The following is a 9,581-nucleotide window of genomic DNA, read 5'->3' as shown; positions in this document are numbered from 1 at the left end:
CTGCATTGCGTATGAGGCCCTGCTCTAGGATCTGGGAATAAATAGAACAGTTAAAAAAAAAAAGACAAAATTCTTGCTTTTATGGATTTTACTTTTTAGTTGGGGAGAAGGTGCAGAGAGAAAGAGAGAGACCGTAAAGAAATTTTATCAGTGGCAATGAATATTGTCTTAGGCTGTTTGGGCCCCTGTAACAAAATATCATAGGCTGGGTGCCATATAAACAACAGAAATTTATTTCTCACAGTTCTGGAGGCTGGAAAGATTAAGGTGCTAACTGATTCAATGTCTGCTGAGGCTGACCAGCTTCTCACTGTAACCTCATGGGGTGGAAGGGGCGAGGGAGCTTTCTGAAGGGAGCCAGGGACAGAAGCAACCTCATGGAAGTCTGGGGAGAGCCTTCCAGGCAGAGGCAAAAGCACTTGTGGAGGTCCCCCTGCAGCAGAAGTGTACCTGGTGCCTGGTGCTAACCCTAACCCTAAACCTGGTGTCTGTTGTGTGTGAAGAGCAGCAGGAGGCCAGTGAGCACAGAGGAGAGTGGGAGGAGGTGAGGTCAGACCAGTAGAGCAGGGCCCACAGCGTGCCCTTTGTAAGCATGTTGTTTTTACTCTGGACCGGCTTAAAGGCTCCTGCATGTTTTTTTTTTTTTGTTGTTGTTGTTGTTTCGTTTTTTGACATTAAAGCAGCTATTTTATTTTGAATAAGTGGCACAAGCAATTCTGAGTATCCCTCCACTCATATGAAAGCTCGTACCCGACAGTACTCCTTGCTTAGTTTTTGGAGAAAAGTAATCTTTTCTTTGGCTGGTCCTGTCATCTGCTATGACACCTTCTAAAGGCGGGCATGGCATCAACGGACATCTGGTTACAGTCAAAGAACCAGGTCCACACAGCAGTCTGGCACTTACATTTGGGGTGGTGACTATCATTTGGATTAAAGTTGAATGCATGCGCTAACAGGGCTGCTGACCGCTGATCTTGAATTAGGTAAAATGAATGTGATTTGTCCACATTCCTACAGTTGTGTCCATTTAAAAATCACCTTTATAAAAAAGCTCCTTTCATTAAAACATACTCTGATCAAATAATCATGCAAAGGAAAGCACCCCTAGCCCCCGAGTCTATGATATAAAGGCAGGGAGAAAGGACAGGTTCTCTGCTGTGATCGCATTCAGGACATTCACAAGGGCAAAGGGTGAGCGAGTTCCTGGGAGTGATGCTAAGTGGCCACAGCGAACATTCCACGTGCTGCCCCTGAACCTTCAAATGATCAGCTGGCCGATTGTACGCTGTCCTCCCCGCTCTCCCATGAACGGCCGCATGGCCTTCACGTAGTTCTTTTCCTCCAGCGTGAAACAGTGATAAATCCCTGCAGGAAGAGTTATCATGTCTCCTTTTTCATGAAAATGTGGACACACTCATCCTCTTTATCTCTCACATCAAGGCACTCACTGTCGTCCAAGACGGAGTAACGGATCTCATCATCCAGGTGCAAATGCTCCTCACAGAACATCTTAATCTTCATAATTTAGTTGTTTATCTTTGCATGTGGTTATTATGTCCATCCAGGAGGAGTCTCTCTCTTTCAGATCTTTTCTCATTCTGGATCATTCTCATATTTCTCAGCATCGAGCTTCGAGCGGGCACAGCTGTCCCCTGAGCCCCACCTCCACGCCAACCTCTTCCTCCTCCCTCGACTCCGGCCACATTCTTCTTCCTCTTTATCAGGCTCTTCTGCCTCCTCCTCCTCCTTCTGTTTCTCCTCCCTCTTGTCCTGGCCGCAGGCTACGCTTAAGTGGGTTTGGGAGCAGCCTGTTGCGGGAGTTTGTGTGCAGGTGGCACATGGTGGCCCCAAGGTGCATGGGCCAAGTTGTGTGGGTAAGGAGGGTTGAGGACACCTGACTGCCTGTGTCAGGGAACCCTTGGTACTAAGTCTACCTTGAGGGCCTTCTGTGAGCTGAGGGACCATCTTGGAGGAAGGCCTGTGACTGTGACCTTCACAGCGCTCCTTTTGTTGGGCTGGGTGGTTAAGCAACGTCATTAAGATGAATGTGTGTTTTGGTAAAGGGTGTAAATATATGAATAGTGTCCTCTCCAGCCCCATACATCACCCAGTGTTTATTCAGTGCCTGGTGCATAAGCTAGAAGGCATGCATTGCTATTTGGGGCTGTGAGTTTTAAAGTACATTAAAGGAGTTTACTGAAAACTCTTGGCAAACAGATAAAATACAATTACTCTAATTCCCAAGGCATTGCAGACAGAATGTCCTGAAAACCTGCAGTGTAATAATTCACAGGGAGCCGTGGCAGGCAGCCTGTGAGGCATCAGAAGCGCTGCTTTTGTAAACTTCAGAGGCGGCCAAGAGCTGTCCCTTGGGAGACCCTCGACCTGTGTTTTATTAACCTCCCTGTTTCTGGCTGAGAAGCTGCAGGGAGAATCTAGCTGGCAGGGCTGGCTGCCACCCTCAGGAGCTCTACAAGGGCCACCATCGAGGGGGGGAAGGGATGGGACCCCTGTTTTCTCTGGCTGCACCCTGCCTGTCCATGTGAGCTTCAGCCTCAGGCTCTGCTAGCTGTCCTATCGCACATTGGGGGGGGGGGGGGGTGGGATTCTCCCCATGAAGCAGTCAGGACTCTCAGGCCTTTCCTGGGAAATGGAGGCTTTTGGTGGGACAGCTGAAGAAGGGTCTTAGTGATTAGATGTGTGCCATCTTTCCAGAGAATTTGAGGTTGACTTCTAAGACGCAAGGGACCCAAGGACAATTCCTGATGCAGAGGTGGAGATGCCATCCTGTGGAGCTTGGGCAAGATTGCACGGGTGCTCTGCTCTGCCTTGCTTTTCTCTACTTGCCAGGGCAATGGGAGATGCCCCCAGAGTTTGTAGACTATAGGTGCCTCTGATCAAGGAGTCATCCTGTACCTGTGCCCAGGATGAATGCCAGTGCTGGTCTCTGGAGCCTAGGGAGAGCCTGGACCCTACTGCACAGGAGAGCTGGTGGGCAGGGGGTGACTTAGCTTCCAGGCATCTCCCTGGTGAGAGGTGGACAACAGAGAAGGGTCAGAACTTTGGGAGCTAGGACCCCAGTTTCTTGGAGAGGGGGCAAAGGATGGGCCTTCCTTGAGCAGGGCTCCTCCCTGGCTCCCAGACTTAAAGCAAGGAGCTGCTCACTACTCAAAAGCTGGGCCTGAGTCTGCTCTGCTGAAGACCATGGGCAGGCTCAGAGCATTGGTGCAGGGTGAGCAGGGGTGTCTGGGAGGTGGTCCATAGAGAGGTAGAGGCAATTGGAGGGCAGTCAGGAGGCAGCTTGCACCGCGGGGAAAGGCCTGTGCGTTGCTCCGTGATCGTGGTCAAGTTCTCAGAGCAGAATAGACCCTTGTGGGAGAAGGGCCTTCCACGAACATTGATTAAACATTGCACTGAAGAGACATCACAATAGCTAAAGCCTAGATAATTGCTTGAGCTGAAATGTTGGAGCACCTGAGGAAGAGTCAGGTAGGATGCAAGTTTAGAGGAGGTGATTTCTGGAACATACCCTCTACCTGAATCAGTAGTTCACTGGGAGACTGCCCTCTCACTTGGTAATAATGGTAATAATGAACACCTCCCCAGTGAGCAACAGCTGGGATTTACAGAGCACATGCTTCCAGGAGGCTCCAAGACCTGGTGAAGGCCCAGAGAGAGCCGGGGACCTGTGGCTATCTCGTCATGCCTCATACACTGTCTCTCGGGAGATGGCCCCAGAGCCTCCAGCCAGAGTCTGGCATTGGGGTCTCTAAACTTGGCCGGTTGTTTTCTTTATCCTTAAGGCTGCCCATGAGGCTTCCGGCCCCTAAGGAGTATTACCTGGTCCTGTCTAATTAGGTATCCGGCTCAGAGCCCAGGCAGGGCCCTGCTGGGTGTGGGAGTTGGGAACACCCCATGCGGCCCACACGGGCCTAACTGGGTCCTTATTCCAGGCCTGGAAACGGACGGCTTCGGCTGAGATTCACTTGCTCTGGTGGAACAGTATGCGGAGTCTCTCGTGGGAGATACAGAAATTAGACCCGCTTAACTCGACTGACCATAGCCTCCGTTTGAAAGCCTCCTTTCTCACCGCCAGCGAGACTCGGTAAGTGGTCGTGTTTAAAATAGTTGTTCGATGGGGCTACTTATTAATCTAGCATTAGTTACGGTAGTTAGGCTTTTAGAGATAATGAAATGTAAATGCTCCTCCAGAACAGGCCCTGTTCTCTCAAACCAAACACATTTGTGAAGAAAAATGGTTGTAGTAAGATGATGGAGAATATTAATTGTGTCGATTTACATACTGTACAGATGGCCATGCAGATGCTGAGTCCGGTCAGGAGCCAGCTCAGGCCAGCAGGAAAGGGGCCCCCGGGGCTTGCTTTACTCTTCCCTTTGGGGAGACCACTTTCACTTGTTGCTGAAGGCTTCCCGCTGGGGTTTTACAGACAAAGATTGTTGAAGAAGCCTGTCAAAGGCCACAGGGGGTCAGAGGCAGAGCTGGGCCTCGGGCCTGGGAAGCCTGACTCTGAGCTCTGGGGTTCTTGACCAGCTGCCCCCCGGTGGGCTCCCCGGCTGCCCAGTCCAACCGGCTCTCCGTGGGGGTCTCAGCAAGTCTCGCCACATCCATCCTGACCACTTCCCTTCTCCGCAATCTGCTCCTACCTAAAGGCAGAGACAGCCAGCAATGATTATTCTTTAATCAAGTGTTAATTATTGAGTGCCTCTGCACGCCAGGCACCACGCCAGGCTTCGAGGTTGCTCTCATTTGTGGAGCCGACATCTAAGCAGTCAGCAAATATCCACCAAGCAGACACGCCGTGACCAACTGTGAGACCGGCTATGCAGGCGAAGCCCAGAAGGGGATGGGAGGTAGAAAATGATGATTATGGTGACAGCTGACACTGATTTTTTTACTATGCACTCCACACGCTTCAAAACACTTTAAGCGAATGACGTCCTTTGATTCGCCTAACAATTCCGTGGATTAGCTCCATTTCACAGATGAGGAAGTGGAGGCACAGAGAGGTTAGGTAATTTGGCCGCTGTCACAAAGCTAGTCAGTGGCAGACCTGGGATTTGAATTGGGGATTCGGACTCCAGATTCTCTGCTAACTAACTGTGCTGATTGCGTCTTAAAAGTGAGAGTAAATTTGGATTACACAGGAAGTAGGGAAGACCTCTCAGAGGAAACCAAATTTAAACTGGCCCAGAAAGGTGAACTGGCCAGGTGGAGAGCCAGAGAGTGACAAAGCCCTGGGAGAGGGAAGAGCCTCAGCCTTCTGGGAGCTGCTGGCATCCTGGGGCGAGGGGGGGATTGCTAGCCAGCCAGGGGCGGTTCAGTGACAAGGCCTCTGGGGCTGGTGAGCTGGGACTTCTGATCCTGAGAACCACAGGAATCCAGGGTTTCAAGCAGGGGAGTGGCAAGCATCAACCTTTCTTTCCCTAAATAATTGCGCTGGGATGGGCCGAGGCCCTTCTTCCCCTGGGTGGCAGGTCGCTCGGTAAGCTGGAATTTGGTTCATGAGTAGAGCATCTAAGTCAAGGGCAGACTGGGTGCAGAACAGGCATCTGTCAGCTTGGACAGGGTCCATTTCCAGACTTTGGAAATGCAGGGGAGAGCAGGATGTGTCCCACTCAAGGTAGCGCAGCTGTGAGTGTGGCAGACGGCTGGGAGGGCTGTGTGTGTGACACCTTCTGAGACAGGACAGTTGGTGAGTGTGCTAGGCACCAGCATGCACATTTATGGGGAACTGCAGCCGGCTCTGTAGCTTATTTGAAAGAAACACATTGCTTATCGTTGACCTATGGTTTATGAGTCCCAGGACCCCTGCCCCTTAGAGGGAAATGATTCTATTTGTATCATGGAAGGGTCTTTACTGTGAAAAATGAAAAGGCTGCAATGCGTATCTCGGTGGCTGCCATGAACTAAACACAGGTGGAGATGGGAGTTGAGGAAGCATCCCTAAGGTGGCCTCTGTGGTGGGGATATTTCCATCATTACATCATTTTATCAAGCCCAAGGAGAAGGCCAGGGTCTGAGACAGTGACCAGAGTGGGCAGAGAGCCGGGAATGTACAACACACTTAGAAAAATTGGAAATACATCTGGGGCCTAGTTGAAGAGGTAAGAGGATGCAGACTCACCAGTGATAAGAAGATAGAAGTCTGGGAGTGCTTCCTGGAGGAGGCAGGGCTTGAGCTGGACTCTGTGACTCTCAGGACAGTGATTCTGTAAGCCCTGAAACCCTGAGCAGAGGCCTGGCCCTGGGGAAACATCCTATTTGTGCAATATCCTCATGCTGTTCCAAAAGCCAAGTTCAGATGATAGCTCTCCAGACTAAGTCCAGAGTCCTCACTCTGCCTACCAAGGTTTGGGGCAGCAACCCCCACTTGTAGGCTCTGGAGTTCCTACACAGATGGAGAGACTCAGGGGCAGGGGTCTGTGGAGGAGTAGACCAGAGATGAGCTGTGTCTGTGTGGCTCTTCACACAGAGGGAAACATGGTCAACTGTCTCGTCAAGAGTAGGGGCAATGAGGGAGCTTAGGGGGTCTTAAAGACTCCCCCAGCCACCCCTTGGCTCTGTCACTGTTCTGAGTCTGCTCTGAAGCCATTGTTGGGTGGGGGGGGTGGTTCACCAACACCGGCCCTCTTTTCTGTTCTCACATCCAAGGACACAGACCGGCAGTTTTTGAGCCACCAAAGGCTGCTCTTGACCTGGAACAACCTATATTCTTTGTTCAGATCCCAGCTAACTTATAACACCTTTTCCTGGCACTTCCCCCTCCACTCACTCTGAGCTCCACAAGTACAGGGAGTCCTGGTCTCATTCCCTTATCTGCTTGTAGCTTGCAGAACAGGGTCTGGCATGTAGTAGGTGCTTCGGGAATATTTGTGGAATGAGTTAAATGAAGCTTTCTTATTCCTCCAGCCTTGGGGCTCCCAGGACATTTTTATGACTCTCAGTTGGCATTTATTGAGTTCATTCCTATGAATGATGTTTAGAGTTGCAATGGAGACAGGCCTAGGCAAACTGGGACAGCTGGTCACCTGGCTAGCTAGCATGGTGCCTGGACTAGTTGGTTCCTGATATGTGGTGGCAGTTGTGTCTTGCATGTGGGAAGAGGACAGGTAAAGGTGGCGCGTGCAGGGATTTTGTTCAGGATGAGCTGGAGTTGGATGGGAGAGGACTGAGGAATTGGAGCCTTCGTCTCTGGGTAATAGGGAGCACAGTAGGTCTCTGAGAGCTGCAGAGTTTCTTCTGGGGAGGCCTGGGGATTTCTGTGCTGGAATCCCTGTGCGCTCCCTCTAGGCCGGCTCTTGGGACTTCTCCCACAACCTGCTGCATGCAGAGTGGGTCTCCTGCCCCTGGGTCGCAGCCAGCACCTGCTGGGCCCAGAGAGCTGCTTTCTGAAACCAAGTGCCGAAAAAGCCTGGCTTGCCCAGACACCGTTCCCCCATTTGAATATTCTGAATGGAGCTGATTGCCTAAATTGAAGGTATTATGCTGTAATGATTGTTATAATTAAAACTATTATCATCTGAAAGAGACTAGAACATGGGAAACCACTGCAAAGACTTTTAAAGCTTTTAAAGCATGTTTTTGGACCAGATAAAAAGCGCCTTTGTGTGGAGTGTTTCGAAGGGAGGGAGTCTGTGAGTGGGCACCTGTGGGCTCTGCAGGGCAGCTCTGGCTGCAGCCCGGACGGGAAGCCCGGTCCTCAGTGAGGTGGCGCGGGGAGCAACCGGGACATTCGGTCAGAGGGTGGCAGCTGCCATGCTGTCCCAGACTCCAGACGCAGCCCTTGGGCCTGCAGGCAGAGGACGAGTTGGCTCGCAGGCTCGGGCCAGGCTGGAACCTGGCAGAGGAGCCCTCTCGGGAAGACGGGGCCGTTGATGCCTCGCATTTCTCCATGCTGGGGAAGGACCGGCCAGCCCCGGTGGGAGAAAGGGGACCGTGTCTAGGCTGGGGGACAATGAGATCTTGGGGGCCTCCAGATGGCAGGAGGAGGGGACTGTGTGATGGCAGGACCTGGGCCCCCAGCAGGCTGTGGGCTTGGCAGTCTGGACCCCCCTGTACTCACAAGTGGGCTCTTGGACCCAACCCAGTGAGCAGGGAACTGGAGACACAGCCTGAGAGCAGGTGGGACTGGCACAGTGGGCAACCCCCTCTTCTGAGTCTGGTGTCCTTCCCTCTTCCCCCCCTCCCCCTCCCACAGTACAGGTATAGAGACTGAGGCTCGGAGAGGCAGGTCTGGGTGAGGGTCACCCAGCTCAGGAGTGGCAGGGCCAGGCTCTGGGCTCCAATCCAGGGTGCTGTTCCTTTTGCCTTGGGCCTCTCTGTGGTCAGCTTGGTCAGCTCTTCCTTGGGTTGCTCCTGTGTGTCTGGAGTCATGTCTTGCTGGGCCACTTTGTTACATTTTGTCCCTTCTTGGTTTGTTTTATTTATTTATTTATTTATTTATTTATTTATTTATTTATTTATTCATTTATTTATTTATTTATTTTAAATTTAAAAAAAATTTTTTTTTATTTATGATAGGCACACAGTGAGAGAGAGAGAGAGAGAGAGAGAGAGAGAGAGAGGCAGAGACACAGGCAGAGGGAGAAGCAGGCTCCATGCACCGGGAGCCCAACGTGGGACTCCCGGGTCTCCAGGATCGCGCCCTGGGCCAAAGGCAGGCGCTAAACCGCTGCGCCACCCAGGGATCCCCCTTCTTGGTTTTAATTCTTTTTTTCCTTTTCCTTCTTCCAAAAACAATTACACAATGAGTACATGAATTGATTCCTTGTTAAGCAAACAGTATGGATGATAATAGTGAACACACAGCACTGATCTTAGACGTGTGTGGATGTGTTTGTGTATATGTGTATATATTACTAATCCTCATGCAAAGCAATGACATAAATCTTACTATCCTTGGTTTACGGAAGATAAGACGGAGGGCTGGGGTACGGGGGCTCCACAGCTGGACTTAGAACCAGGCAGGCTGGTCCAGAGCCTGCATAGTCGTCTCCTGTGCTTGTGGAGAAAGTAAAAGTCCCCCTGAGGACACTTCCCTCCCACTTGTGGAGTAAAGACCACAGTTACTCTGTGGTGTCTTCTTTCAGACCATCCTCGTGAATTTACACACACAGAATTTTGGTGTGTGTTTCTGAACATCAATAGTATCATTTGGTTTTTATTGTTTGCAAATTGCTTCCACCACTGAACAATACACCTTGGAGATATTTTCATGCCAACATGTGGCAACACTTTACCCTTTTAAGATGTTGCAGTGTCTTCCCTAGTTTATTTATTATCAAACGCATTCCAGTGTCATAGACTAATGTTGGTGTCTCCCCAAAATTCATATGATGAAATCTAGTCCCCAAGGTGATGGCATTAGCAGGCAGGGCCTTTGGGAGATGATTAGGTCTTGAAGGTGGGGCCCTCATGAATGGGATTAGTGCCTTTATAAATGAGACCCAGAGAGCTCCCCTGGCCCTTCCACTAAGGTGGCCCATGTCCTTACTATCTATGAAACAGGAAGAAAGTCCTTGCCAGACACCAAACCTGCGGGTACCTTGATCTTGGACTT

The 9,581-nt window shown here is 50.8% G+C and overlaps 1 long non-coding RNA gene across 1 annotated transcript in view; it reads left to right on the top strand.

Moving 5' to 3' along the window:
- Positions 1-3,961: 3,961 nt before the first annotated feature.
- Positions 3,962-9,581, top strand: part of LOC111098026 — a 123,877-nt gene continuing 118,257 nt past the window's right edge. Inside the window, exon 1 of the long non-coding RNA XR_005366678.1 lies at positions 3,962-4,105. This is a non-coding gene — a long non-coding RNA (uncharacterized LOC111098026). The remainder of the gene's footprint in view (positions 4,106-9,581) is intronic.

The sequence above is a fragment of the Canis lupus genome, chromosome 11 (genome assembly GCF_011100685.1).
Source record: "Canis lupus familiaris isolate Mischka breed German Shepherd chromosome 11, alternate assembly UU_Cfam_GSD_1.0, whole genome shotgun sequence".
NCBI lineage: Eukaryota > Metazoa > Chordata > Mammalia > Carnivora > Canidae > Canis > Canis lupus.
The sequence above is the reverse complement of the archived record's forward strand: the minus strand, read 5'-3'. Positions and strand labels throughout refer to the sequence as shown.